This window comes from Odontomachus brunneus, unplaced genomic scaffold (assembly GCF_010583005.1).
Source record: "Odontomachus brunneus isolate Ranch 3 - 2012 unplaced genomic scaffold, Obru_v1 Obru_scaffold_025, whole genome shotgun sequence".
Lineage (NCBI taxonomy): Eukaryota > Metazoa > Arthropoda > Insecta > Hymenoptera > Formicidae > Odontomachus > Odontomachus brunneus.
In genome coordinates, this window is record NW_022639475.1 from 902,426 (window position 1) to 908,380 (window position 5,955).

Below are 5,955 nucleotides of genomic sequence, written 5' to 3' on the forward strand. Positions count from 1 at the left end.
TATATATATATATATATATATATATATATATATATATATAAAGTTTGTTTCCTGACAAATAGCTGTAATATACTTTTATAATTTTTCAAAGCACAATAGTGAGGGCCAGTAAAAACCAGAATATGGATTTTGTAGTGTCATAAATTTTATAATTTTACACAAAAGACATTCGTTATTTTTGTTGGCCACAACTGGAATAACACAACAATCAGTTTTAGCCACCCTATAACCAGAAATGGAGCATTATATTAATACATGATCTAGTTTTCGACACTTATTATTTTTTGCTTAATAGGAATCAAATACGTGGTTTTACATATTGAGATTAACTTTTAGACTTTCCGTAAACCTATTATAGAAACATTTACTCACAATTATATGTCTTTTATATAATAATTCTAACGTTTATCTCATCTCGTATCTTTAACGTTTTGCACAAAAAAATACAATAATTCGTTTACTTCCGGTTATAAATATTTAGTTAAAAAAAAAAGAAAATTCTACATTCGTTAGCAAGCAGCGTGACCAATAAAAATGCTGTAAAAACAAAATATTTCCACTTATATAACGCGAACATGAATCATAGACTAAATAATTCGAAATATTCCTTGAAGTGGCCACAAATGGAGCACCTTATAATCTAGACTGCTAATACCGACTTTGCGAGTGCCACAAAATGCATGGCGCGGGGAAAAGCGGGGACAAGTGAGGGAAGCATTGCCACCTTTGAAAGGACCGACGCATTATAGTTTCTTATGACACATGCATAGACATGATATATTTAGACTGAGCGTTTGCCTTGATTTGAAGAGTAGAGTAAAGTGCACACGTAGAAAAGAATGCATTGCGTTTTGTGGTCGTGCGTTCTCTCTCATTCGCGCATGTGGCTAAATATTCAATGTAGAAACAATGTGTAATTTAAGATTGTGTTAACAATGTGTAATAACGATACGATTAATTCATAAAGACAGTTCGTTAAATGCGTTAAATGTGAATTAAATTAAACTGGGTCTATTTTATATTGTAACGATTTACATCAATATTGTTACGCTCCTTTGCGTCTATAACAGCGTCAAGATCGCAAAGTTAATAGTAAGGGATACGGTAAAAGAGTACAGTTTAGGGTTGAACAGTGGATACTTTATTTCTGAACTTCTGCTATAATTAAAAAAAGAAGTGAAATCAATATAATTAACCAAGTACATACATATAAGTACTTATTACACAAGTAATTGTATGATAAGTATCAATATTATAATGCTCAGATTTTGAATAAAACAACACTTTTTTTAATCAGTTATGTCTTATATCAGTTGTGCCTTACGTCAATCTATTGTTTTTTATATCTATAGTTGAGACATATCATTCCTAGTACATATTGGTTTCAGATACGTTTTCTAAACGTATGTACTATTTCTTAACTGTTTATAAAATGTTTCCCACATGTTTATAAACGGTATGTGCTAACTGGGACGTTTTCATGTAATACTAATACATAATTTTTTACAAAAATCTTTGCTGCAACATTTATCTAATTATAGGTGCTCCAAAATAGTACTAATACTGCTTATTATGTATACTTGGATACTCCAAATTACTTAGAATTGATAACATAAGCATGAATTCTTTTGGAATTCTCTTTGCTCTTTATGGAACATCCATAAATATCATGAGTTAGCAATTTTCGAATTACGACGATCTGTTCATAAGTAAGGTTTATAAGTAGCTAAGTCAGTTCTACACTCAATAATAATCACTATAATGTTGGAATCTTAGCTCACGGCCGCTTACATCACTAACCTGTTTGCTGACAAACAAGTCATTTTTATGAGTCATTTACATATCATTATACTAAACTACACTTCAACAGTTCATAGTTAGCTAATTATAATTAATAATATATATTTTTACCAATGCGTAGTGACACGATAAAAGTTTTACGCAGTTTCATGTGTTTACGATACTATGTGAAGGAGTAAAAAGTAGAAAAATTACATTTTCCTTGCGCATCGAGTTACAGAAGAAGTTTAGTATAATAATATATAAATGGCTCATAAATGACTTTTTTAGAGCAGTATAGTACTTTTTTTTAGAGCAGAGCTTGAAATGGTTTGCCAATTTCGGCCGATTCTCGGAAGCTACGCTTTCTATCTCTCCTTTGTCGCGAGCAGGCCTCAAAAGTGACGGTCGCGGCCAGTCGTGGCTTCAAGCTTGGAGGTTCGACCGTCACTTCTGAGGCCCGCTCGCAGCAAAGGGAAGATAGAAGGCGTAGCTCTCGAGAATCGACCGAAATTGGTAAACTGTTCCGAGCCCTGTTTTAGAGTGTAGAACTGGTTTATCTATCTATAAGATTATCGTTGTACTTTGAAAATTGTTTGGAATTCATGATGTTTAGATATCTCATAAATAGTAGAGAGAATCCCAAAAGAATTCATGCTAATGTCACCAATTCTAAGTTCCTTTTTAGATGCAAAAAGGATTCTTTTTATAAATACGATACTACAATCACAAAGATAATTCATTTATATTAATTTATCCTCACGCTACTTATGACAACTTAATTGATTTTATATATATTGTAGTATTCTATACAAAACATACCAACTAAATTAAAAGTGACAATAAATTTTATCAACTAATTATATGAATAAAACATTCCACTTTCCCTGTTGGTATAATATCATATTGTTGTATTGTCACTTTCTCTTTTCAATTCTGACTTTTAAAGGGTTCATGGACGCTAACATAGGATCCGCCTTCAATTCTATTTCTTCAATTTTAACACACTTATCGACTTTCAATATGTATGTCCGCAATAAAATTGCTATGAAGACTTTCATAGAAGTCATTGTATACTTTATACCTACAATTTTATTGATCATTGCCGCTATACTGGCAATTTTTAAACTCTCAACGAACTCCCACAAACGCTTACATAAACGCTAAACAAACGTTTATGAAATTTCTTATTTTCGTCAGGGTAATAGAAATAATAAAAAAGAAATAGAGCAATACACGTATAAAAGATTTTCCCAAATATACCCACACAATGTCTAAAATCGGAACATAAAATGTCTAAAAGGCGTTTTAAAGACGTCTTATGTCTCAATTTTAGACATTCCCTGGTGAAAATTGAAATTAAAGAGTAAATAAAGTGTAAACAAAGAGTGACGGGAGTGTAAGTAAAACGCATTGCAGCGGATTGCTTTATGTTCCGATGTTTCAATTTACGCTTTGTAAGCGCTTCACTTACACTTCTGTCACTCTTCGTTTACACTTTATTTACTCTCCAATTTCAATTTTCACCAGAGTTGTGTTGTGTGTATGTGTGGATAATTACTCCACTACGTAGTTATAAGTATAAAATACAGTTTCCAGTGCACAGATCATAATCACGGTCTTTTCATATTATATTACTTATTATACTATTTATTATACCAATTATGCTAATTATTATACTAATTTCTATACGTATACATAGAATTATTATATGGAACAAATAGATAACATTATAACTTAAACGCTTACCGTTTTAAAGAAATTTTCGACGCAACATTTGAGAAATGTTGATAAGTTAACACCGATGTCGACCATATAACAGATTATGAAAAGAAAATGCAGCGTATATACAGTGTGTTTGACACAAGAGATACAAAACCACATGTGATAATAAAGCACGTTTATTTAAGAACAAGGAGCTCTGACATTTTAGAAATAACTACATATTCGACATGCTCTATCTTTTACTCGTAATTTAGTATCAGTCTAGATTGGATAAGCATTTCAATATATCTATCCAATCTATCTACACTATTTTATATGGTTCGCGTCAGACTATATATACACGAGAAAAATTTAAAAGTACTTTATACATAAAATTGTGGTCTTTACATTCTTTCAAAAAATCAGTGTGAAATTTCTAGAGAATCCAGTGTATTGATATATGTGTTCCCACGAAGCAAGAAGCACGGGATCTTTCACTTGCGATGGTACTTAACATAACTTGTAATAACTGATAAGCAATACCTTTGGAATGGAGAGATAAACTTCAAGAAACAGGAACTGTATACGTCAGCACAAGTAATATATTCGTAGAAAAATATTATTTCGCATTACAATAATAATGTAGTATGGATTTTTTGTTATTCCTGTTTATACAACTCATTACGACGCAACTTCAACTCTTAAGGTCATATCAATCGAACGAATCTATCAAAGATGACAAAGTCCAATAATAATCATACAGCAAGTTCCGCGTTCGAAAATAATTATCTATAATATATAGAACTTTTTGCTTCTCTTATCATTATTACACTTATCATTATTACACTTATCATTATTACTATCCTATCATTAATACACTGTTGATTACAAAAGATTTTCAATGTTTTATTCATGACAGACTCCAAGAAAAAGATAGAATACTTAGTTTTTTCAGGATTTCTATATGAAATATGAAGAATCCAACCCTAACAAAAATAATAAATTTGATAAACGTTTGTTTAGCACTTACGTAAGCGTTTGCGGAGTTCGTTGAAAGTTTAAAAATTGTCAGCAGAGCGAAAATTGCAACACTGTAGCGTCTGAAAGGTAACAAGAAAAAGTCGAGTCGGCGCCTCACTGTGATTGGTCCATTGAGAGTCGGCAGTCGTAGTCGGCAGTCAGGTCGGCCTGTGCAGTCGGTAGTTTAATACGGTCTCATGGCTCCTGCACACAGGATGCGTTAATGCTTGCAGCGCGGCAGAAGTTCACGCGACAGCCAATCAATATGTTGTTTTTCCGTGAGAGCTAAAAGGTTATTACGGAAAGCAGCATATTGATTGGCTGTCACACGAACTTTTGCCGCGCGGCAAGTGTTACACGTTCTATGTACGAAAGCCATTATTATACATAATTACCCGAAAAAGAGCCATTATTGTACATAATTACCCGAAAAAGGAATATTGAAATACTAGATAATATACCGATCGTGCCTGACGGTTCCACAACAGCGCTTGAGATCGATATTTCGGCCAAATACATGATTTTTTAATATTTAATTAAAATTATCTGGATGACTCACAAACCTTTTTAATGATACTTCATAACTCTTCATACGAAATACAAACGATACCATTCCAAACCTTTGTTTAATTTACCTCCGGTCATTATTTCCGGCTAAATACATGATCCAAAAAAGAATAATTAATTATAAGTAATAGAATGACTCACAAATCTTTTCAATTGCACTTCAAAATTCTTTATACGAAATACAAACGATTTAAAAGAATAGTTTTCCAACTGGAGTTTTTTTCCGGTCAAGTACATACGAATACCGTAAGAATTGACCAATCATGTTGAAAATCGTCGAACCATAAGGTCGCCATTTTTATGAATATTCGATCGTAATGAGTCAATCTTAAGGTACGTTCTTATGTTAGTGTTATGTCAATTGTGTGTGGAGGTCCTTATATCTAGGGTCTCTACGGTCGTTGTCGTCTGTCCTTTTCTACGTGTGCTCTACCCTCACTCCTCAAAGGCTGCGTTCAGAAACCTTACTCAGTGAGTAGAGTAACATTTAATTAGCCAATCAGGGCAAAAAGAACTAAGATTATTTATCATGATTGGTTTATTAAAGTAACTCTATCCATCGAGTTGGATTTCTGAACATAGCCAAAAAGAGGCGAATGCTCGATCTACACTTACTAAGGCGCGTTCGAAAACTCCACCCGGATGCTTCTCCTCTCTTTTATCTCACTCCTTATCTCTCTCTTTATCTTTCTCACTCCAACGTAGCGAGTGCACTCAGATAGAGTTTTCGAACGCACACCTATGGGTGCGTTCAGCGAACTCAACAGCACACAGTTAAGCAATTCGTCAATGTAATTGGTCTAGATTTAGAGACCTAACAGTAAGAACCAATAATCGTTGATTGCTCACTGAGCGCTTTTTCCGCTGAACGCGCCCTATGTTTAT

General features: G+C 33.1%; 1 protein-coding gene across 2 annotated transcripts in view; it reads right to left on the reverse strand.

Annotated features, from left to right (window-relative positions):
* LOC116842412 (cytochrome P450 4C1-like) overlaps nucleotides 1-4,671 on the reverse strand; it is a 15,177-nt gene extending 10,506 nt beyond the window's left edge. Inside the window, exons 1-2 of one of the 2 annotated variants that reach the window (XM_032811610.1) lie at nucleotides 4,514-4,667; nucleotides 4,027-4,209 (exon numbers count right to left, since the gene is read on the reverse strand). The gene's annotated coding sequence lies outside the window, so the exon portion shown is untranslated. Of the gene's footprint in view, nucleotides 1-4,026; nucleotides 4,210-4,513 lie in introns of both variants that reach the window. The other variant, XM_032811611.1, reaches the window with a different exon arrangement.
* Between the last annotated feature and the right edge of the window lie 1,284 nt (nucleotides 4,672-5,955).